This window comes from Notechis scutatus, chromosome 6 (genome assembly GCF_049901735.1).
Source record: "Notechis scutatus isolate UNSWTSFEM ecotype Mainland chromosome 6, rNotScu1.2, whole genome shotgun sequence".
NCBI lineage: Eukaryota > Metazoa > Chordata > Lepidosauria > Squamata > Elapidae > Notechis > Notechis scutatus.
The window spans coordinates 33317284-33343130 of NC_142014.1; the positions used below are offsets into that span (position 1 = coordinate 33317284).

At 40.7% G+C, this 25847-nt stretch overlaps 1 protein-coding gene across 2 annotated transcripts in view; it reads right to left on the reverse strand.

Moving 5' to 3' along the window:
- The window catches only part of SLC38A4 (solute carrier family 38 member 4), a 54171-nt gene extending 51498 nt beyond the window's left edge, over positions 1–2673 (reverse strand). Inside the window, exon 1 of one of the 2 annotated variants that reach the window (XM_087967926.1) lies at positions 2495–2673. The gene's annotated coding sequence lies outside the window, so the exon portion shown is untranslated. Of the gene's footprint in view, positions 1–416; positions 439–2494 lie in introns of those variants that run through there. The other variant, XM_087967927.1, reaches the window with a different exon arrangement.
- Between the last annotated feature and the right edge of the window lie 23174 nt (positions 2674–25847).

Consider the following 25847-nt stretch of genomic DNA (forward strand, 5'->3'; position numbering starts at 1 on the left):
ACTCCTTGTCAGCTGCTCAATCTCCCCCTCAGAATCAGACTCCAACAAGGGCATGACGAGATCCCCTTCTATTCCCTCATCTAAGTAGTTTATGAAGATATTGAAGAGTACTGGGCCTAAGGTGGAACCTTGTGGTACCCCACTGCTTACTTCCCTCCATGTAGATGTAGACTCAGAAAAAAAAACAGATAATCAGAGTTGGAAGGGACCTTGTAGGTCATCTAGTCCAACCCCCCACCCAAGCGGGAGACCCTACACCATTTCTGACAAATAGCAGTCCAATCTCTTCTTGAAAGTCTCAAGTGATGGCGCTCCCACAACTTCCGAGGGCAAGCTGTTCCATTGAATATGTTTTTTCAGCCAGTTATGAATCCATCTGGTTGTGATGTTATCTATCCCACTTTTTTCTAGCTTACCAAGTGGTACGTTGTGGTCTACTTTGTTGAATGCCTTGCTGAAGTCTCTGGCTGGAATTCTCTTGAAAGGTAGAACACTAAGAAATAATTTCCTGTTATTGGAGTATTGTTATATTTCTGCATAACAATGTCTTGGTCAGATATTCTTGGATTGTGATTCATGACCACCACCACCTTGAGGACACAAGGAAGTTTGAAAAGATTACAATTGGGGATGTCTTGCTCACACAAAGCAGGATCACTTCTAGAACTTGTTCCCTCATCCCTGTGCAAATGGACAAATGGGGACAATTGTCCAAAGTTCACAGCAAGTTCTGGCAAGACTCCTACTTTCCATACTCAAGCCTCACAGCTAGATTTTGCAAACCTAGACTGCTCTCAGAACCCAGTCTTGCTCAGCCTAGTGAGAAGGATAGCAGTTAGGATTTATAGGTGATCCAGCTGTAAAGAGCAAAAATAATTCCAAAACAAACGAGGAAGTTATACATGTCTCAGAAATAGAAGTTGGATTATAAGAACTATGCAACAGTAAGCAAGCTCATCCTATTAAAAATTAGAGTTTTGTTTTGTTGTTTAAATCTAATAAAGTAAGTGTGTGTGTGTGTGTGTGTGTGTGTGTTGTATAAGCTATATTTTCCAAATTCAAACCCCAATGAAAACATTGGGGGCCACACAAATCTATTCACATTTGGAGGTCATGGCAACTCAAGGTTTAAGACCCAATGCCTTGTCTTCCAGCCATTCTTCCTCAGGCTGAGAAGCAACCCACCTATATTGAATCCAAGAATGGCCACCGATGATGATGAAAAGCAGAAGACCCATTGCTCCCTATTGCTCCCTAAAGGGAGAAGCCCTCTCAGGCAACCTGGTGGACTAGGGAGAGACTCCCACTCCTCCAACCTGACCCACCGTTCCTAGCGCCTGACCCCATCGCAGTCTTAAGGCGGGACACTTGACACACCCCTTGTAGCTGCGTGCTGAGGAAGATGCTTCTGACAGCTGCCCTCAGCCCAGTCAGCCCTAGAGCCCTTTCCTAACGGAAACAAGGAAGAGGCGAGGGTAGGCCACTGGCCTGTCCAGTCGCCACCACGAGCCAAGGTGTTCCTTAATACCCAGCCGTTCGCCCCAGTCTGGCTTGGAGCGCTGTTGTACCTGTGGCTTATCTGCCATTCCTGGAACCTTTCGGCGATCCCTCCTCACAAGCAGATGTGTTCGGCTCCCAGAATATCTAGCAGTGCCTGTGACTCTGAGGCTTGGAGTCCAAGCATGTCTGAAAAGCTGCGTCTTGACTAGGGCTAACTGACTCAGTCACACCTGCTGAATGGCCTCTGCCTTTGGGGCCTTCTCACTTCCGAAAAATATATATCAAAAAGTAGTGCGGATTTGTTTTCCTGCATGTCAGTCCGCTGCAACCAGCTCCTCGAGGCTGAACTCGGGCTGTTGCTCACCCGTTGCTCACACTTAAGCCACCAGCGAGATCTGAAGGAAGTTTTCTAGCGTTAGTCGGAACTACACAGGACGGTATGCAGCCGAACCTTACAGCGGTTCAATGCACCACGTAGCGCGTTTAATCATATTTTCTTGATACTAATCAGCCCCGAGTTGCCTGTCAGCGTGGCATAGTTCTTTGCTTTGGCCGTCCTGCACGCTGTTCTGTCACTCTGCCCCTCTCTCACTGTATTGTCTCTCTCTACCCCATTTCATGTCCCACCACTTTCTTTCCACCCGCCCGGTCTGCCTTTCCAGATCGGCTGCAACGCTTCCCCAGAACGAAAAGTTTGGCCGGATCTCTCCGACCGCGTGCAGTCAGATCCTTCGCGTTGGGAGGTGTGTGTGGGGGGGATAGGATAGGGGGCAGTGAGGGAGCTGGGTATATCCGAGGCACCTTTTCGTCTCCCGCGCATCACCACCTCCCCCCGTTTGCTATCGACGTAGCTGCCATCCGTCTCAGCCAACCTCCCTGGCGGGATGATTTGAAAAGGAAAAGCCAAGCGCGGTGTTCTCCCAATGACGCGCAGCTGCAGGTGGCCCGATACGCCGAGGGGAATACCTGCCGCTCGGAAGATCGCTTTTCTTACCTGGGCGAGCGCTGTAATTCTGGTGGCAAAAGGCAGCGGCTTTGGGGTGAGCTGCAAGGCCACCTTCAGGAGAGCTTTCCCGCTACTTGCCAGGAGGTTGGCAGGCGCTTCTGGTTACGAGAGACCCTTCGGACCAGAAATTGCTACTGCTCCGGGGAAGGAAATGTATTCAGACACCCTCCACCTCGCCCTCCTTTCTTTTCGTTCCTCCTTTTTGATAGAGTCAAAGAGTGGAAATTTCCATCATGTGACAGGGGGTAGCATCCCCAGCCGCTCCTTCCAGAGAGACCTTCCCTTTCGGAAAACGCCCACCAATAGCAGCGGGCAAGCAACTTGAGAGGTTAAACAAAACATTAAAAAAAAAACAACTACTCACCGTTCCAAGCTCAGGTAGCGATTTGGGGGGCTACTCTGGAGGGTGAAAGTGCAACATGCCCACCCCTTAGACATGTTGAAGAGTTGTTTTTGTTTGATTTTCTAATGCCGAAGAAAGCAACTGGAAAGATTCCATTCTAGGGCTCGTGACTTTATAGATTACAACCCTTTTCTTCATCTATAAGATTTTATGTTCCCCTTCTCTCACTTAAATTTTAGTCAAGGCAAACCATCCAAACTGGAGCTTGCAAAAATATTTTTTCTCCTTATGCAGGTAGTCTTCAACTTATGACAGTTCATTTACAATGTATAAATTATAAGGGCACTGAAGAAAATGATTTATGATCGTTTTTCACATTTATGACTTGCAGAATCTCCATGGCCATGTGATCAAAATTCAGACACTTGGCATCTGATTCATATTTATGATGATTGCAATGTCCTGTGGGTCATGTGATCAACTGTTTCCAACCTTCTGACATGCAAAGTCAGTGGGAAGCCTGATTCATTTAACAACTGTGTCAATAACTTTATAACTACAGTGATTCACTTATCAACTGTGGCAAGAAAGATAAAATGGGGGCAAAATTCACTTAACAACTGTTTTGGTTAATACCATAAATTTTGGGTTCAGTTGTGGTTATAAATTGAGAATTACCTGTAATGAATGGTAACTGCCAAATTCAATGCCTTCATAATACATCATGGACAGAAGAAGAGAATTCCTATCTAGTTTCCATTTCCTTCAGTTTCTGACATGATAAGGCAACCTTTTACAACTTGCAGCCATTATAAAAGGGGGAAACCACTGGCCACTAAATAACTTAAAAGACATTAAATGTCTGAATGACCAAGCATACCAATGGACTTTATTGATTATGGCAATTGTGCATAAGAGTTGATGGATATAAAACGAAGTGATTGACTCATAGATTTGGATGGTTGAATTCAAATGTCTGACAGAATTATTGAATATCAAAATAATAAACATGCTAATTTGTTGACTTGGATTCTATGGAGCAAAACCCTCCATAGAACCAAAGTCTGAAGTCCTCCATCCTGGCTGGGAGGAATTCTGAAACATACATACATACATACATACATACATACATACATACATACATACATACAACAGAGATGGGAAAGACTACAGAAGTGTACCAGTGAATTATAGGAAAAATCCCATTTATTTAATTTCCCAATCAAGAACTCTCACCTAATTCTCAAAATAGGCCTTGCAAAATAACTTTTACCTTCTCTAAGTTTGGCAAAATCCTCTTTAAAAGGATCTTCTGGAACACATTTGAGTTATAATACTTGATGGAAAAATTTATCCCTTTCCCCACATTCAATGTTTTGCTGAATATTCCTCTATCTCTCTCCCTCCACCTCAGGTAGTTCCAAGGTTTGTTTTTTTCCACCATGAGTGGAGTTCCACGAGTAGGTAGGTAATTGAACAGGATGATTTACCTTGCTGCCTTTGCATCTGGAAGTTAGGCTTATACAATCTTGCATGTAATTCATGTTTGTTTGCAAGGGCCCCTTCAGATGAGTAAAACTGAAAAGATTTGGAAGTCTAAATTCTTTTGAAAGTTTTCCAGTATTAATGTACATTATAACCCTTCTTCTGTGTGGATAGAAGTTTGTTTTTTCCTAGTTGGTTTCCATAAGACATCCTCAAAATATACAAATACCGTTCAAATACCTTTTTCTCTAAAAAAAAAAAAAACACACAAAAAACACTACCATTACTGTCAGCTGAAATTAGGGAGCTACATTTAATCCCCCCCCCCACACTTAATATTGCATAGATAGAAATTTTATGGTTAGGTATTAAAATATTCTGCTTCTTTATTAGTCTTTTATTTGTGTTTTCCCCAACATTCTATGATCTATAACATTGTGAATAACCTTAGGTTTCCTATTTTTAAAATGAATATATAGAAAATTCTATATTTAAGAATCTAATTAAGAATCTAATGATTCTTAAGCAGGTCAACTAATAAATTATCATGAATTCATTTATATGTCTAATTCAGAAGTAAGTTGTATAGAGTCTATCCACGTAAGTGACTATATTCTCACTATTTATGTAATATTTTTGGAACAAAGAAATTCAGGTTATCATAATAATTGTTATAAAACCCTGTGAAGAGAATTGACATTTTAATGCCCATAGTTCATTGCAAGATTGACTTTGAACTTTGATTTGAATGTTGACTTCTTATTAAAGAGACCTTGTTTTGTTAGCAATTTTAATAAAGAATTGACAGATTTTTTTTATTTCTATTGTATTTACTTGTTACTTTTGTGTGTTTTCTCTTACATTTTTATTACATTTTTAAAATTACATTAATAAAAAATGTTTCTTTAACTTCACTTGAACCTTTTTGGAAGGCAGACACAGACATCCTAAATGTAAATAAAACCTGGAACTTCCCAATCATATGTTGTAGGTTGATCAAGTTTAAGGAGGTTTTGGGTAAACTGGCTTCTTCATTGGCAGCAAGTAAGTGATGAGCTATGCACCACGACTTTAATATCATCATGTATTTATTGAAATTGAGATGCAAGTACGTAATGTCATTGTTGTGTTACTCTGGTAAATGCTGTGTAGCTCTTAGCTATATTACTGCAATTCTTCCAGATTTTCTTGTATTTGCATTGAGAGCTGGGAAACAGCTCTTTCATTTCCCCCAAAACAACTTCAATGTATCTTTAAAAACAATAAAAGGAGGGAGGTAGAAGATGAAGGAAAATATTAAAATGGGATCTTTGAATCACTTGAAATTGCTTGTGATATCATTCTGCCTGAGACTTGGCTATATACTGATCACAATAGTCAAGTCAGGTTACAAGTGGAAATTATTATCCAAAGTTTTTGTAAGTCTTTTACTGTATAGATCAGCTCTTAAATATTTATGTATATATTGGGGTAGTTTTTTTAAAAAAAAAATCAGTATATTGCTTAATATAATAAATCTATATAGTTTGTGTTGGAATATATTTAATGGTATTGTATAAAATATTTCTGAGTATCATACTGAAATGCAATATTTTTCTAGTAATAGAAATACTACTGGAGTAATATTATCTGGAACTTAAAATACATTTTGTGACGAGCTCTATTTCTTCACCAAGTACTGTTTAATTGGCCTGATAGGAATCCGTTTTTGTTTTCTTTCTATTATTTTTGTTCCGGCCTTTTGCTGTTTACCAGCAACAATTCTGTCTCCATGACTTATAGCCTGAGTTCTGAAAGTCAAGTGTATTGTGTGTGCATGTTTTTACTTATGCCAGAAAAAATATATTATGGAGAATCATTCCAAAGAACTGTGTTGTTTCTGCGGGATTAAGCAGTAAAAACATATCTTGCTTGCTCTTGTTGAAATAAGCAAGCATGATTCTGATTCCAAATAAATTCTGTACTCAGTAAGGAGGCTTTGATTGTGCTATGTCAATCCATAAGTATAAGCCAAAGACCCTTGTGTCTTTATAAATACAGTATACAGTGCAAAAACATATACAGACAAGTTAGAAATACAATTACAAAGTAATAGCAGTATGCATTTGTTTGCAGGGTTGTTGTTTTTTTTGAACTTTAGAAATGTGATCCAGAAAATTTGAACTATGGCATTAATTTTAATCAAAGTAAATGAAGCTACAGTCAGTGGTGTATTAACTGTTAAGCAGACTAAGCACATTCTTAGGGCACCAGGCCCAAAGGTGGCACCAGAAAGTTGAGAATATGGCTTCGTTTGTACAGTATGTACAAAGGAGGGGGGTGCTAAGATTTATAGTACTTAGGGCACCAGTGAGCCTTAATCCGCCACTGGCTACAGTACATGTAATCCTTGAGACCATGGTATCATGGTATACAATTTTGGCTGGAGGTATTATGTCATGTTGTCTCTCTTGAGGCCTTCTGCATCCACCACTATGGTAAGTCAGTACTGTCTTCTCAACAAGTATCATTGTTCCTGATGGGCTTGTTTAATATTTATTTTCTAAAATATATATATTTCTAAAATTCTCAGACTACCGCTATAATGTTAATTCTTTATTATATAAAATATATAATGGAAATTACCCAATCAATTTAATTGTATTTCCCGCACTAATGGCAGTTGGCGATTATGTGCCCGCACCTGTGCAGACACAACACCATCCAGCTGGAACTTTAATTATTGTCAGCTACAGTCATAGTCCCTTAAGTATGCAGGTCATTTGAGGTCCTGAGCCAACCTCTGATCCGCCTGGATTCTGGATTGCTCGTCCCTCTCATTGGTGTTGCCTTGTCTTGTTTCAGGGTTGTTGGATGTCTCTCTCTGGATTCCCGCCAGTGGGGCGTTCATGTCAAGTGTCACCTCGGGTGCTGCGCTTGCCTTTCCAGGTATGTCCCTGTCCTTATCCCCCTGTGATTCAGTGTCCTCCAACTCACTCTTAACCTGTTGCTCGGGGTCTCTCCACAGCTGGTCGATGTGTCTGTGCCACACCTTACCATCGCCAAGTTCCACACAATACAACCGGGGGCCTGTGACTTCCAAAATGTGGCTGGATACCCAAATAGATTTTCCAGCATAGTTCCTTATGTATGCCCTTTCACCCTGCTGAAATCTTCTGACCTTGTCTGTCCCATAGTCAAAGTGTACTCTATCCAGGTGTGTTCTCAGTCTTCTTCCCATTAATAGCTCCGCTGGGCTCCTGCCCATAGCCATGCATGGGGTGACATGCTGAGTTAGTAAGTATTTCTCTAGTTTCTCTTGTATATTCCCTTGCCCCATTCTTGAGAGGGCCTGCTTTTCTGTGCATCCTCTCTATTTGCCCATTTCCTGTGGGGTGAATGGAGCGGTGAGTGCATGGTGGATGCCTCTGTTCACCAAGAATATCTTGAATGGCCTTGCTATGAACTGTGGCCCATTGTCAGAGACCAACATGTCTGGCAGGCCATGGGTTGTGAACAGACGATGTTAGCATATTTGTGGTGGCGTCTGTCGTTGTTGTGCTCATGACAGCCACTTCTAGCCACTTTGTGTATGCATCAACGATGATTAAGAAGAATTTTACGTATACTGGTCCAGCGAAATCAATGTGTATCCTGGACCATGGGTTCCAAGGAGGCTCCCATTCTCGTGGCGGTGTGACGGGAGGTGATGGTCATGTCTCTTAGCAGGGCTTGCAGCAGGCCACCCACTGTTTGATGTCTTTGTACAGAGACGACCACTGCAGGTAACTGCGAGCTAACGCCTTCATCCGGATGATCCCGAGGTGGCCTTCATGTAGCATCTGCAGCAACAATTCTCTTAGTTTCTGGGGTATCACTATGCGACTACCCCACAGTAGGCAACCTTTCTGTATGGATAATTCATGTTGCCTCACTTTGAACTGCTTAAATTCTGTGCTTGTTGGTTCCTTTGGCCACCCCCTCCACACCCAGTTTAGTACCTTTATTATTGTTGGATCTTCCTTAGACTTCCTGGCTACTTCAGTGGCCATGATCAGTCCTGTTTGCACCAATAGCAGTACTGTCGCTATTGGTGCTGGGTCTTCCACTTGTTTAGACAATGAGCATCTGCTAAGCACATCTGCATGGCTTATACTTGTGCCCGGGCAGTGTATGAGTTAATATTGATAGGCTTCTAGGAATTCTGTCCACCTAATCATGCATGGGGATAGGACTTGTGGTGTCTGGCGGCCTCCTGCAAGGAGGCCCAATAGTGGTTTGTGGTCTGTTATATGCTCGAATTGTTGCCCATAAACATACTTGCGAACCCTTTTTATTCCTGCAACAGCAGCTAACACCTCCTTTTCAAGCTGGCGTTCTCTCTGCCCCAGATAGCATTCTTGAAAAAAATGTGATGGGCACCTCCTTTCCATCTGGGAATTTGTGGCTTAGGATGGCTCTGTACGGTGAGGCATCATACGTCAGTGTTAAAGGTAGGGTCTCATTGTACTATACCAGTACACTGTCTGATGTGATTAAGTTCTTGAGGTGTTTGAAGGCCATTGCTTCCTTCTGGCCCCAGGCCCATGGTGTTTTCTTGTCTAGTGCAATGGTTCTGCAATGGATGCTTTTTGTTTGAGAAAGACACTGTAGATGTTTAGGAGCCCTAGGAATGCTTGGAGCTCCATTCTGTTTGTGGGCCTTGGGGCTGCTTTAATTGCCTATGTCTTCTCCTTAGTGGGGTGTAGTCCGGCTGTGTTGATGAAGTATCCAAGGAATTCTACTTGTACCACAGCTACTAGGCACTTTTCTTTTTTGACCTTGAACCCCACCTATTGGAACTTCTTGAGTACTGCCCGCAATCATTCAAATAGTTCTGGTTTGTTTGCGGAGATCAGGACATCGTCAAAATACGGGACAACTCCAGGGATTCAGTGCAACATCCTCTCCATTAGACTTTGGAAAAGTCCGGGGGCAACATTCACCCCAAACTGCAATCATCTGCACTAGAAAGCCCCCTGTGTGTGATGATCATCTGGGCCTCAGCTGTCTTGTCATCCATGGGGAGTTGCTGGTAAGCCTGGGTGAGGTCGAGTTTCATGAAGATCTTGCCACTTTCCAAGGAGTGTAGAAGGTGTTGTACCACCAGGACGGAATACACGCTCTGCTGTAGTGCTTTGTTTATTGTGCATTTGCAATCCACACAAATTTGTATTGACCCATCGGGTTTCATAGGCGTCATGATTGGGGTCTCCCACCGTGCGTGATCTACCAGTTGTAGTACTCCCTGCTGGATTAACTTGTCCAGCTGCTCGTTGATCTTGGACTTCAGTGTGAATGGCACCCACCTAGGTTTCAATCTGATGGGTGCCACTTGTGGGTCTAGACTGAATGATATTGGTTTGCCATTGTATTCCTCCAATGCGCAATCGAACATGCTTGTGAACTCTTTACTTAAGTTCTTGGCTATTTCTGTAATTGTTGCATGGATACCTGTGACTCCCAGCCCCAGGGATGCAAACCAATCCAGTCCTAAGAGGCTAGGCAAGGATCCCTTGACTATGAGAAATGGTAGGTATCCCACAAACTGTCCATACTTTATGAAGAATTGGCCGCTGCCTGCGATGGGAATGTTGTTTCCCTGGTAGTCCCTGAGCCTCACATGGCTGGTCTTGAGCTTCTGCTGCTTCTTCTTTTCCATGATCTCCTCTAGTATGGCTGTTGATATGATTGTTGTGGCTGACCCCATGTCTACCTCCATTCTGCATGGTGCCCCCTTGATGTTAACAGTCACATGTATTTTTTTGTGTAGGAGACTCCCAGATTGGTAGCTAACTATTTCTATGGGTTGCGGGTCTGTTTGAATGGTGAAATAGCCCTCTTCCCTGCTCTTCCATTTTGTTTGACTTTGCTTGCCACTGTGTGGATGGCCTGAGCTGCCTTTTTTGGTTTTGACGGGCTTTGCTTCGGGAAAAGCTGCACAGCAAACATGTGCTAAGTGTCCCTTTTTCCCACATCGCCTGCAGACCATGTTCTTATGTTGGCACGCTGCTCTCGGGTGGTTTCCCTCACACCCCATGCACTGGGCTGCCTTCCGCTCTACTTCTCAGTAATGCCTTGGGGGGGTTGCTGCTTTCATTCTATGAATGTCTTCCTCATTGTCTTCTGTACCCTCAACTCTCTCAATGTCCTCAGTTTCTCGCGATGGACCATGGTGCACCACCTGGCAGTTCTTGGACTGTTAGTTTTTCATGTTTGGATTTTTTCCGCAGACCTGCCAGACTGCTCTGTGGTGACAGCCTCGTCTAGGGCTTCCTGTAGCATTTGGGTGTCCCTGGCGAGTAGGCACTTTTGTAGTCTTATATACCTCACACCGCTCACTAACCAGTCTTGGAGGGCCTCATCCAGGTCACGGAAATCACAATACAAGGCAGAGTTTTGGAGCACGGACATATAACTGCTTATGGACTCACCCTCCACTTGGTTTCTTCAGTAAAATGTGTGCCACCTTGCAATGCAGGAAGGTTTGGGGGCATAGTGTTGGGACTGCTTTTCCATTAGCATGGTCCATGGGACTGTCAGCAGGGGGTCTGGAGTGATGATTGTGTGAGCCATTTCGAAGACCTCTCTGCCACAATTGCTAAGGAATATTGCCCTTTTTCGGTTGTCGGTGATGTTGGTAAAGTCATTTGCTTCTAAGTTGCAGTCAAATTGCACCAAATAAGAATGTTTCCATTTTGGCATCAAAAGGGGTGAATCTTTGAATGTTTGCCATCTTTCTGCAGGTGATTCAGCTGTTGGATGCTGTCCTGCATCTCCTGCGGTGATCTGGCGATGGTGCCTGACCAGGCTATCCCTCATGGTCCCCCAACATCTCCTGCGGTGATGGCTCTGAGCCAGCTGACCTGTCCAACTCAGTGATGACTTCCTGGAGGCTCCCTCTGCTTCCTGCGGTGATCCGGTGATGGCTCCCAGTCAGCAATGCTGGCTCTCCTTCAGCAATGCTGCCTTCTGCAATCGGGTGCTGGCTCCCGTGGCTCCACTCAGCTGGCTCAGTGACACTGCCTCATCGATTGGGGCTGGCTCCCACAGCTCCTGTGGGGCTCCAATCAGCTGGCTTTCGGCGATCCGAGGCTGTTTTATTCCAGCAATCCCACCTTCATCGCCAGTTGTTAGATCTTGCCAGAATGAAGACCCAAAGCCAAGGATCCGCAACACAAGTTTATTTTGTAAGTATAGCAACACTCAACTGCTGTAACGGCTGGTGGGCAACCCTTATATAAGGGGTGCCTACCATGCCATTACCCAATCAGTTTAATTGTATTTCCTGCACTAGTCATGGCAGGTGATTACGTGTCCATACCTGCACGGACACAACGGAAATAAAGAAGAAAGACACAGCTTTTGCCAAGAATAGGACATGGAACTTTAAATCCTATCTGTATAATCAATTAAATAACAAGATCAAGTTAACCTGGAATGTACACACTTATACAAGATTGTTCAGAAAGAGAAGGCTGCCCTCTAGATATTACTGAGGCACAATCCTCAGCAGTTGTAACCAAACGTGCAACTTGAACTTCTGCTGCTCTGACCAAAGCATTACGCAGTTATTTCTTTTTATGGAGAAACAAATAATTTTTTAAAGGACAGACCAGTGAAAGTCCACGCCTAACATCTTAGGCTGAGCTGCAATGAAGTAAATTATGGACCTTATATCCAAAGTGTGGCAGGAAAGTACATTGTTTGAGCTTTGACTTGCAGTTGTACAATGCAAACATATATATTGCTCAGGTCATTTATAGTGGTTTCAGTTCAACTCCTTTATTGCCATTAAGAATAATGGTTGTTTGAAAATACCTCATGGCTAGAGTTGTTGGAAATTGAGAACAGTAGCTATTAGAATCAGTGCTGTAAAAGGTGAAAGATTTATATGATCTGAATAGAAACCAGAGTAGGAGATGTAGTTTAAAATTGTAATTAACTAGCCAATAGGGGGTCAGTAGATGTCAGCTTCTGACTACGACAAAACCAAAATTGCCAATGAGTGTTGTACAATATTTGTTCACCATGACTTCTGCTGGAAATAATAATGTTAAGCCTGCAGCAACTAAACTAATTATCCCAGTGTAGAAATTTATTTATTTATTTGGAAAATTTATATTGCTGCCTACTCATTCATGGTGATTCAAGGTGGCTTACAGGAAATAAAAATACAACTTTTTTTAAAAAAATATGAAATTATAAAAAAATTATAAAAAAGAAAAATAATAAAATAATAATTCCCATCTTGACCACACACCCATACCAGCCATTTAATGGGCTCCATCCAGCTCAGGCCCACTGGCAGAACCAGATTTTTAGGGCCTTCTGAAAGAATGTTATATTGGGGGAGCGGTCTAATTTCTGGAGGGATGATGTTCCAGAGGGAGGGAGCTACCATAGAGAAGGCCCTTCTTCTGGGCGCTGCTAGATGTATTTCCTTAGGGGATGGGGCCCGCCACTTCCTTGCCTCCTCACTCTAGTGGATCAAGTGGATGTGACTGGTAAGAGAGAATCTCTCAGATAACCTGGTCTCAAGGCAAAAAAGGCTTTAAAGGTCAGCACTTTGAATTGCACCTGGAAGCTAATGTGTAACCCATGCAGCTCCTGCAGGAGAGATGACATTTGCACACTGAGGTCTGCACAAAACCATGTGGTCTGTTGCATATTGCACCAAATGGAGCTTCCAGATGCTTTTCAAGGGCAGCCCCATGTACAGCATATTGCAATAGTCAAGACAGAAGGTGACTAGGGCATGAGTGATCGTGAATAGGGATTGTTTCTAGTCTAAGGAGCCAGTGAAAAACTTGGAAATAGCTTGTTTAAAAAAATTACCATCATCACTGTGGTAGAAAAGTAGAATTCAAATGGAAGTTTAACAGTTATTCAGAAAGGGGATCAAATTTTCAGATTGTACTTTTTAAGGGTGATGCATAATCCCTCCAGTGACAGTAGAACTGAATGCATGCAAGCAAGCCCATCAGTAAGTGGTTCTGCCTTTTAAAGAACAAAATGTAACTGCTTCACAAGGTGAGAACGTGCACTCTTTTGAGAGGAACAGCTGTCATAACTTCAAACTGTATTTAATGCAGAGCGCACAGCCAGCAGAATTACTGGATATTTATTTTTAATAAGGGACTTCTTGAAAACAACAGACCCTCCTGTTTATATAATCTGCAAAATTGACCTTTTGTTTGGACATTCAGGATAAGAAGATATGCAAGCTGTCACTTCTCGAATCTGAAGCATTAATGTGATGGGTGATAATTGGAAAGGTTACTGCTCCCTGGAAACCACTTCCCATGCTGACATGACAAAGCAGGAATGGATAGGCCAGATTGGAGGCATTCTCCATTATAATTGAGGATTTGATATTAAAGGCAATGGAGTGGTTTTATCTCTTGCAGTGTGCTCTGGAATTGGTGTTATTTTCTATATCAGGTTTAATTTGAGTGTTATGATACTCATACTTCATTATCCTGCTTCACCAGGGCCAAATGTTATAAAGAAATCACTTGATTTCCAGTATTTGATAATCAAACTGCTTTATCTCTGAAGAAGAATATTACTTTCATATTGTAGTTAATAGGAACTGACAGATCTCCAGGAAGGTACATGGAATAGAAATCGAAGTGCCTACAGCATATATTACTTCTGGCTGGCAATTTTATACTCCGGACTTCCTTAAATTGGGGTTCTCCAAACAAATGAAAGGACATCTCTCAGACTCCTCTCGGTATGGCAGTTCGGTAGTTGGAATTCCAAATTCCAACTCATCTGCATAACTTGCTATATGTTCTTATTTGCAGTGAGAAGGCAGTTAAAGTTAGTATCTTAAATAGTCCCTTCCAATTCTTTAATTCTATTGTTCTCAATACCATTGAAGTTAATGGAATTTTATTTTGAGTTGAGATACTGTGTTACATTTGCTAGATTCAATTTCTGGCAGGGAATATCAATAATTTAGGGGTTAATAAAAATTTATGTGTAAAATATAATAAAAATGTTTCCATATTCATCATTACATTGAAGCAATGCCATTCTTAGTTTTTCTGTTGTTTTCAGCAACTTAAATTAAAATTCATTTGGGCTGATTCACAAATGAGGACACATTCTTTGACTACCAACACTTATTGAACTACAGTTGAAAGTTGCATTGATCCACCTAAAAACATAATTGAAACTTGATAACTCATTCATATATGTAAACCATTCAGTGATCCAGCAAAGAATTCAACCTGGGAACAAAACATCAACTTTATCAAATTGAGGTACCAATCAACAGTGCTATTACCAAATACCCAAACTAGACTACACTTTGCTCTTTATTTTACAAGTTATATGAGGACCCTTATCCACAATGAATTTAATCCATGACAGGATTATTATAAGCAAATAACATAGACACTCTTTTTCCCCATTCCAAAAATACTAAGAAGGCCATCTTGTATCACCTGTTTTGCCTATTGTGAAGAAAAGATATGAAATACTAGGTAAAAATCCAAATTTGCTTTCAAGAAACCTGTAAAGTAGATGCAAAAGGTCAGTTTAAAATATGTTTGTTCATAAAATACCTGAAAGTTTGTTTTATTTTTATTTTATTATACATAGGAAATCTGGGAATTCATAAGAATCAGTATACCACTATTCTAACTCCAAAAGAGCAAAGCAAAATAGTCCTGTTGCTTTTATAATGTTTAATGGATACATGAAGTAGTAGCTGAGCAGAAATCAAGCAATCTTAATGTATATGAGGATTCTTAGTCATCCAGGTCATGGTTGTCCCAAAGGTGCTTTTTCAAGAGGCAACAAGATTTTCTGGGTTTTCTTTGAATACATTTTGCTTCTCCTTCAAGAACCTTCTTCTTCAAAGAAAAACCAGAAAGTCCAATTGACTTGAAAAAGCACCTTTGGGACAAACAATTTTAATATTTTGGTACATTGTTGCCTCTTCCCCATCCATCTTTGATTCTCTACTGTATTTACATTTACTCCATGCTATCCTTGTGGTGGCTAGTTCTAAATGAAAACATAGGAGATCACTTATTTATAGGTTGGTAACTTTGAAATTGATCTTGCTTGCTCCAATACAAACTAGGACCTACTTAGTTACAGCAGACAAGCCCAATATCCAGCATGCCAACAGAATTCAAAACAGCCTTGCTATTTCTTCATTGGTATACATGGTCAACATTTGTGATGGTGGTGGTGATGATGGACAATTGGCAAAATAAGTGGAATAACATTAGGTCAAATTTTGTACTTATGTCAGAAGTTGGGAAATAAATATATTCATGACATTTGTTGATGATCTCACTACATGCATGTTGATAGTTTGGCATCATTGCAAGTTACTCAAGATGCTGCTGTTAGTATAAAGTACTTTTCTGGATATATTAATATTTCCTTGCAGACATCAACCAATAAATAATGTTCTGGAAAGAAATATTGGCATTCAAAAGCACAGATATTACTAGTACATGTATACATTGTCCAATTTGCATGACACATTTAACTGACTTATTTAAAAGTCTAATGTGTTGGCAAATCCACATTTAGTTTAGAACTTCCTAATTTATAATACTGAATTTAATATATTATTGTATTGTATTATTGATTTATTCTATATCTGTACTTAATCATAACCACATGATAAATAAAACTATTACTATATTTTTAGGTGAAGAATAGACACTGACCTGAGTCTGGCTACATTGTATGAACCCAGAAGGGAGAACTATTATATCCCTGGCATTGGATGTGATGCTGATAATAATCTCTGCAGAGATGAAGCAGGCATTCCATGGTTTATTTTACTTTTCATTGGACATGGACACACCAGGGAGTAATATGGGGGCAACAATGGTGTGACTATCTACGTTTTTCTGCATTTTCTTCCCAGTGGATTAACTGTAATAGGATTGCAACTTTTCTTAAATCATTCAATAAAGTTTATTGATACTACACTATATAATATAATGAAGACTACAAATGCACACACTGCAAACCAGCAATCTGTCCTTGAAAAAGATAATAGGATACTACCCAAGATAATTGCTGGATATGCAGTTTCTGATTTTTCTGATAGTTTGTTCCTGGATATTGGAAAAGTGATCTAGGGGTAGTGACAGACTCTGTCAACCATGCTATGGGACTAGAATAAGTGCAAAGCTAAAACAATATTCTCTGGGATGTGAAGAAGCAAAGAAAAAGTTAACACAATACGTTTTGGATATGGACGGACAAGTCCAGGCTCTGTTGGCCAGGCATGTTTTGCCAAGCAGTCAAACATATAAGTTTAGACGGGCGAGATACTTAAACAGTATTACAGAACCCAAGCTGAGAAGGTTTTAACCAAGATTTAATGATTTTCCTTCAACCATTTTGGAAGGTAGATACAAAACAATTCCATATGTTGCTCCATTCTGTCCATGTATTACAGGTGCTATAGAATCTATTGCCCACATTTTACTGAACTTCTGCTTTTATATAGATATTACAATCTATTTCAATTCCCTCACCTGGTAAAATTATTTATTTATTTATTTGTCAAGCAAGTATTAGATAACAGGTATAAACATGGTTATGAATACATGAAATGAATACGAATAAAAAAAACAATAGGGATGGTAGGCACGTTGGCGCTTATGCACACCCCCTTCAGACCTCTTAGGAAAGGGGTGAGGTCAATAGTAGACAGTCTAAAGTTAAAGTTTTGGGGGTTTGGGGAAGAAACCACAGAGTCAGATAGAGTATTCCAGACATTGACCACTCTATTGCTGAAGTCGTATTTCCTGCAATCAAGTTTGGTGCGGTTTACCTTGAGTTTGTATCTATTGTGTGCTCTTGTATTGTTGTGGTTGAAGCTGAAGTATTCATTGACAGGTAGGACATTGCAGTAGATAGTTTTATGTACTATACTTAGATTGGACCAAAGGCAGCTGTTAGATGGGTCCGTGCATGAAGGAGAGGCAGGACACAACAGGAACGGGTAAGTAATCTTTATTCAGGTTCAGTTCAAAAAAGCCGCATGGTCGCGGTAGCCACCAGCTTTTAAAGCCGGCGCTGTCCAAAGCTTCAGCCACTGACGGGACTTTATTTCTCCCACCAATGGCCGAGCCAATGAGTGGAATCTGTTAGCTGACTCCTTGGCCATATTTGGTCATGTACAACACCGCTCCCTTCCAAGTAAATGTTCCTCCAATCAGTGTTCTCCTACCGTATGTAATTGCGTAGGTAGGTGGGGCTTCGATGGGTGTGACTGGACCTGCGCACCTCATTTGTTCCTGGGGCAGCGGCCTGAGCGGACGGGTCCACCACTGCTCCGGTCCCTGCCTGCGGAACAGTCTCAAGGCCCACTTGTGGCACGGCAGGGGCCATCAAGCCGGAGGCCTCAGAAGGACACCGCGGGACTTCCTCTTCGCAAGATAAGTCTCTCTGCCATTGTGGTACGGGGGTTAGTGTCTGCGTCCTGGGTTGTTCTGTTGCTGTGTGTCAGGTGCTGGGCCGGTTGTCTGAGTTCGAGACCCGGCCTCATAGTTGATTGATGTGCCGCTCCCATATCTTCCCTTCTTCTGTCTCCACCTGCTTTTCAGGAACTCCTTGTCAGTTAAGGGGGTGTGTGATTGTCAATCCTGAAGTGAGCCTGGCTGAGGCCATCTTGAAGGCTTCAGGGTTGCCACAAGGAAGAAGAAGGGACAGGGAGGGGGAAATAGATAGCTGGGGTTTTGTAGTCAAAACAAAAGGTTTTCCTGTGGGAACCAAGGAAATTCTAACAAGTGGCTGGGAGAGGAGGAGTGTGGTAACCAAGCAATCAGCCAGCACCTTGATTGGACAATGTGACTGATGACTTGGGGAAAGGGGGAACTTTTACTTTTTAATTAGGTGAAAACCGTGGGAACCTTCAGAGTCGGTTTGCACCAGTTGTGCCAATATGAAGTATCCAATAAATCGTTTCTTGAGGAATATATCTGCTTCAGAGTTCTTCTTTCTTTGGGTTTATTTCTTTACTTGGAACCCAGCAGTGTCCCCCCAAAACCAAGAGCCATCTACAACATATAGTGTAAGGACTGTAACAGCCACTATATAGGGTAGACCATCAGAAGAGTATCCAAGCAACTAGCCATCAACACCAACTAGCAGTCAGAAGACATGGTGTAAACCTCTTAATTTCAAAGCACGCAGATAGACTCAACCATTGTTTCATCTGGGAAGTGTAAGCATGCTAGACAAAACGAAATTCCCCAAACACTAGGTGATTTCTGGAAGCTTGACATTCATACAACTCAGCCATCAATAGCCACAGAGAAATAAATAAAATTTATACACTATTCAAAAGAATCAATGTCAGCCAGATTTCTAGTGTGGCTTTTTTTGTAGATTGCTTGCTCTCAGCTGCTATAGAAACAGGGAGGGGTTTTTTAGGCATTTGGGATGGGGAAGCAAGCTGGTATGAAGCATTTCCATGAGAATTGGAAGGGAGGTTTGCACTCATGAACTATGGCACTGCTGAGTGCAGTTGTTTGGACCAGGAAGGTCAACTTTCCTGGGACTCCTGAAGCACACAACACCTGCAGAATAGCTTTTACCATAACATCCTACTGGATGCTGTTTGGTCTTTCTATGATGGATCCTGGGGGGAGGGATTTGGGGTAACTTTCAATATGTAACTTTCACATGGGCTTTTCTCAGATCTTGCCTTGCTCTTGCTGCTATTAGTTCATTCTTAGTGAAAGTATCTCTTCTCTAAATCAAGTTGGGGTTTATTTTCTTATAAATTGAATGGAGGCAGACCTGACATTAGGCAAGATCTTTTTTTTTTGTTTTTTGGCCAACCTGGAGACCATAGTCTACCACGGGAGCTGAGCACTCAATGTCAACCCATGGGAGCAATCAGGAAGACTCTAGAGTCCAGAAAGCAACTCACCCCAGGCCGTGCCATACTCGAGATGAGCTGGAATGGCTGGAGAAGCTGGAGCTTGATGAGGAACCAGTCCGAGCCAGATGGTTGCTAGGCGTAGGATGACCAGTAGATCCCGAGGAGCATCCACTGGGGATGACTTTTACTAGAGAGCATCGAGGATCCTGCAGAGTGGAGGGGGTGCAAAGGAGAACAATTCTTATCACAAAGACCTCATGTTGAGTCATGTGTTGTGTCTTCTGTGAGAAGCGATCAAAAATCAGAGAGTCAGAGAAATGCTTGCCCAGATGTCTGCCCAGAAACCTCACAGAGAGACCAGCCAGGCAGCAGGTGGAGCTGTCACCTTCACAGCTGCAGCAGCAGACTCAGTTGCTCCACAGGTGGTGGCTCCAGCTGCAGTTACACAGCCACCACCAGCTATAGTGGCTCTGGCTCCCCCAGCTATTTCCCGAAGGCACCAGGTTCCCAAAGTTCCACTACTAGGAGTAAAGTTCAGTGAGGATCCTGAATCATTGGAATTCTTCCTGGCTCAAGTCTGGAATTATATGCACGAATATGGCAAATTGGGACTGGAAATAGCTAAATTGAGGTGTGTCACTATGGCCCTGAAAGGGGCTGCAGCTGAATGGATGGTTTCTCTTTACAATGACAATGTCCTTCAGCTATAAAATGATGACCAGATTATGGCAGCCCTCTGCTGGTGGTTTGAGGACTTTCTAGCAGAGCACAAATCCAAAACCCGGGGTGGTGATTGGTGGCAGAATACACCCAAGAATTCCATGAGCTGGCATGTCAACTGGCCACATGGACTGAAGAGAACCTAGTTGAATGTTTCAAGGATGGATTTAATGATGAAGTCTACCACACCTACATCTTTTTTAAAATAAAAATTTATTCATTTTTCTACATATTAAAAACATCTTTTTTCAGTGAACAGGTATCACATTTCCATACAAACATGACTTTTAATTTCATATTCATCTTTCACATTTGAATTCAAATCTTACCATTGCTTTTCATATTTTCTATCATTTTTATTATATACTTTCCTCCAGCTTATTTTATATATTTTTTTCAATTTATTACTTGATCTATTTCCTTAAACTTTAAATCTCTCATATTATCATATTCATTATGCTTTATGGTTTTCTCTGTCAGGTTTGCACTTTCATCGCAGATACTTAATTCATCATTCCAAAAATTCAATCTCAATTCAAACATTTCAAAAAAGTTTCTCCTACTATTAACAATTTGAGTGTGCCACCCCTATAGCTTACATATCATGTAATTAATCCCCCTTTAAATCCCATTAATTATTTAATTTTTAATTATCACCTTATAAGTTAAAACCAATTTTCTTCTAACAACTACCACATTGCATATATAATTTTCAATTCAGGGTCTGCAAGTTTCTCCTTTAGTTATATACCAATATATATAATTTTAATAGAAGAAAATAATCTATTTAATTCATCATAAAAACTGGTATTGTTCCCCATTTCCATATTTCATTTCAACTGTAATTTATATATTCATTACACATAGTTAATACACTTATCATAATTCCCCCTTTTTCACAATTATTCCGTTTAACTCTGTATATAATTCCATTAAAGAAATATGCATATCTTGCCATAACAAAACAATGTCAGTTCCAATCTCTCATTTTAATAGTATGTATTTCACTATTTTTAATAGTAAAAGTTAATCTATTCAATTCAACATAAGAGTTAGTATTATTCTCCTCATCAAACTTATCATAATTTCCCCCTTTTCACAAATTATTCCATTTAACTCTGTGTATAACTCCATTAAAAAGAAAAGAAAAAGAAAAAAGTTAGCAAACTTACAATAACAAAACAATATCAGTTCCAGTTTCTCATTTTAGAAATCTGTATTTCACTATTATCTAATTAATTATTTTTAATTCATTTGTATTACACCTCATCAACTTGCAGAATCCCCTCTCTTAATTCTTAATTAACCATTATCTCTGTGTCTTTCAAACAGACAATTTCTTTGCTCAATTCCCATATTTCTTTGTTTCCTGGTCCTGTTTCTTATTATTTCTTTCCCCCTTCATTCTTCCCCTCCTTTTTCTACTCCAATTTTTGTCCCCCTCTCTTTTTAAAACTCTCTTCTGGCCTTCTTTCTTCTGCTGTTTCTTTTTTATTTTGTTTGGTTTTCAAGATAAGCCTCTTTTTAATCACCATTTCAAACCTCCTGTTTTTAATTCCCCTTCTTTTCCCCCTTCGCTTTAACTTTCATTGTTTTAAATGTTCATTAAAGATGGCCTCTTCTTTACTCAGCTCCTCTTCTTCTGGTATTCCTCGTTGTTCTTCATGCTCTAAGATCACCATTTGTAAGAATTGCAAAGTCAGGCAAAGCAGTTTGCCTTCTTCTTGTAACATTTCTTTCATATTTCTAAGTTCCAGTTTTACTTCCAAGAGCAGATCTGCCATTTTTCACTTTTATCCAGTGACTTGATTCAACCAATGTCTATAAAGTTTATTTCCAATGATAAGGTTTTATTAATTCCTCTCTTAGATTTTCCAAGTTCATCTCAGTGTCCATAGATTAAAGTTTGCACCAAAGTTACCAAACAATTCCAAAATTGTTTCTTCCTGCTTTTTTCTTTGTCTTAATATTCAATAATCCACTTTCATTTTCCAGGGTCTCTATTTTATTGTATCCTAATCAGTTAATTTGTATCAAATAAGTCCTTGAAGGAACCAGACTTTTAAAAAGGAAAAGGAAAAAAAGGGATACAAACAATTCCTTTGGCCACTAGATGGCACTCTCCATTATGTCTAGAATCAAGTCTTTTTTTCCCGCTCCCCCCGCTTTATTTCAGGTTTTTAAATTTCAAAAGTTCCAATAAGTCCAAGCATCAATTACTTTCTCTTTTTTTCCCCTTGACACATTCAAATACAGCTTTAATTATGCCTTTTTAGTGTCAGGGCCATATGTTTATCCCATATAGGCAGAAATCTTCCAGCTTCTTCCTTTTAAGGTTCAAAGCCAGTTTAAGCTGTCAAAATTCCTTTTGTTCACTTCGTCGTTCGCTGCTTCAATTAACTCTCCTGAAAAATTTAAATTTAAAACTGGGGTACCTTTTAGTTAGAAATTGTGCCCAATTCTCCTGCTTTCTGTGCTGTCCTCTTCTTCTCTGCTCCTGAACAATCTTATCCTGGGCAGCTTACCTCTTCAGGGTGGCCATATTGACCACCGCTACAGCCGTCTTTGGAGGGGAGCATTGCCAAGCCAAGGAGGGGAGATGCAGCTCCCCTTGACCCAGCTGATGGTTTCCCCCCTCTTTGCCACCTCTACGGGGTGGCTCTGGCCCCAAATCAAGTTGATTGGGGCCCTCCAACAGGAGAGCATGAACCGAAACTGCGGACAATCACAGATTTCAGTCCATCAATGAGGGAGTCCAGCCGGAAGTTCTTACCACACCTGCATCTTGTGGGGAGCCCCTCAAGGCATCCAACAACTGGTACATGCTGGCAGATGAGTTGAAAATAGATCTGGCCAGAGACCAGCACTGAGGAGAGAAGAAAATCACAAAGGAATACTGGGACTTAAGGGAGGCATTCAGTGAATGGGACTCCAATGCACTTCTGCCCCATTGCCCCATGGACTGCAGCATAGAAATCTTCCCTGGGGGTGAAACTCCTGAAGCCAAAAATCTATTTGATGGCTCTGCATGAGTTAGGTGAGCTGCGTGCCTTTATTAACAAGAATTTGAAATGGGGATTCATCCAACCAGCCAGACCATGAATGGCTGCTCTAGTGTTATTTCTGGAGAAAAAGGACAGAACTCTTCATCTCTGTGTGGATTACAAGGGGTTAAATGTCATTTGTGTGGAAAATGTTTATTCATGCCATTGCCTGTGCATTTAGCCAAAGGGAGAGTTTTTACTAAATTGGACTTGAGAGAAGCTTATACAGTGCATTAAAGAGAGAGATGAATGGAAAACTTTTAACTGGCCTTTGGGTTGTTTCCGAGTTCCAAGTGCTCCTGTTTGGGTTACAAGGGGACCTGCTGTTTTCATGCCATTGATCAATGAAGTATTGCCTGAACATCTGTACAAAAGGATTCTGGTATGCTTAGATGATATTCTAATATACACTGAGACTATGGAAGAGCACGTAAAGTTAGTTTGTGTGGTCCTGAAAAAATGCAGACCCACTGAACTTTATGATAAATTGTCCAAGTGTGAATTCCATCAGGACAAAATTGATTATTTGAGCTATAGCATATTACAGATTACAGATTAACAGTTGGAAGGTACCTTGTAGGTCATCTAGTCCAACCCCCGTTCTCACTGTCAGAAAATTTCTCCTTATTCCCAGGTTAAATCTCTCCTTGTTCAATTTCCATCCATAATTCCTTGTCTGGCCTACAGGTGCTTGAGAAAATAGCTTGACCCCTTCATCTCTGTGATAGCCCCTCAAATATTGGAACACTGCTAACATGTCTCCCCTGGTCATTCTCTTCACTAGATTAGCCATGCCCAGTTCCTGTAACCGTTCTTCATATGTTTTAGTCTCTAGTCCCCTAATCATTCTGGTTGTTCTTCTCTGCACTTTTTCTAAAGCCTCAACATCTTGTTTATAGTATGGTGATCAAAACTCCAGGTGTGGTCTTACTAAGGCTTTATACTGTGGTATTAGTACCTCACTTGATCTTGATTGTATTGTATCCCTCTATTAATGCAATTTAGGATTGCATTAGCTTTTTTGGCTGCTGCTGCACACTGTTGGCTCATATTTAGCTGGTTGTCCACTAAGACTCCAAGATCCCTCCCACAGTTACTGTTATTAACCCTGGTTTCACCCAGACTATATGTGAACGTTTGCCTAACTTTTTCTTGCCTAAGTGTAGGACTTTACTTTTCTCTACACTGAATTTCATTTTGCCCAGTGTTCTAGTCTGTCAGGATCCATCTGGATCTTTGAACTATCTTCTTAGGTGTTAGCTATTCCTGCCATCTTAGTATTATCTGCAAATTTGGAAAGTTCCCCTTCTATTGCCTCATCTAAGTTGTCGATGAAGATATTTTTATTTTATTTTTTTATTTATTTTGATTTGTCAATCGCTTACAAGATAATAGGTATAAGTATATACATAGTTATGAATACATGAAATGAGTACATATAAGAAAAATAAAAGAAACAATAGGACAGGGATGGTAGGCACGTTGGTGCACTTATGCATGCCCCTACAGACCTCTTAGGAAAGGGGTGAGGTCAATATTAGACAGTCTAAGGTTAAAGTTTTTGGGATTTGGGGAAGAAACCACAGAGTCAGGTAGAGTATTCCAGACATTGACCACTCTGTTGCTGAAGTCATATTTCCTGCAATCAAGTTTGGTGCAGTTAACCTTGAGTTTGTATCTATTGTGTGCTCTTGTGTTGTTGTGGTTGAAGCTGAAGTATTCATACACAGGTAAGTCATTGCAATGTGTGATTTTATATACCATACTTAGATCAGATCAAAGACGGAGTAATTCAAGGTTTTCTAGGTCTAGAATTTCAAGTCTGGTGGCATAAGGTATTCTACAACGAGTAGAGGAGTGGAGAACTCTTCTTGTGAAATATTTCTGGACTTTCTCAACTGTGCTAATATCAAATACGTAATGTGGGTTCCAGACTGATGAGCTGTATTCGAGTATTCGTCTAGCAAATGTTTTGTATGCTCTAGTTAGTAGTGTGATATTACCAGAGAAAAAGCTACATAGACCAAACCTTGTGGCACCCCACTGCTTACTTCCATCCATGTACATTTAAACCCATTAAGGATTACTCATTGAGTACAGTTTGTCAGCCAATTGCAAATCCATCTGGTGCTATCTATCCCATTTTTTTCTAGCTTGCCAAGAAGTAGGTTGTGGTTGTAAGGGACTATACTCAAGTAATGAAAAAGCATACTTTTATAATCATCCTACACCCGTCAGTTTATACCACATCATTCCTTTCCAGGTCCAGCTGTTAGGCCCAGTCTGGACACATGCCTTCTGACTTCCTAGAATCTATTATCACCCCTAAATGTTTAAAGTTAGTTAAGCCCTTATTGTCACCCAAGCTTGCTAAACATTCACAACCCTCATATCTTCCTTATCAGTTCCCCTATTTCAAAAGAATTGCAACATAGCCATGGAAAAGAACATTTCCAGTGAAAGAAACATTTGAAAGAGAGAAACATCAAAGCAGATACATAAGCTATATGCTAGTCTATATAATGGAAAATTATAATAATTATAATATTGTATCTCACAACGTGCTTAATGGTTTCATGTGCCAATTTTTATTCCCAGCTATCCTTTTCCAAAGTGACTTCACTTAAAGCAATAATAACTACAACTAGCATCATCCATCAAGAAATAGCAGTGTCTGTTGTTTCAAAAAAAAGAAAAAAAAGAAATAGCAGTGTCTGTATATATTGCAATCACAACAACACAGTATTAACACCATATAATTCTCTGTATAGTACCAAGGCCTGAAGTCTGGACTTTCAAAGTTAGATTAATGAGTAATATCACTTTGTCTATGAAATATCTACGGAGATT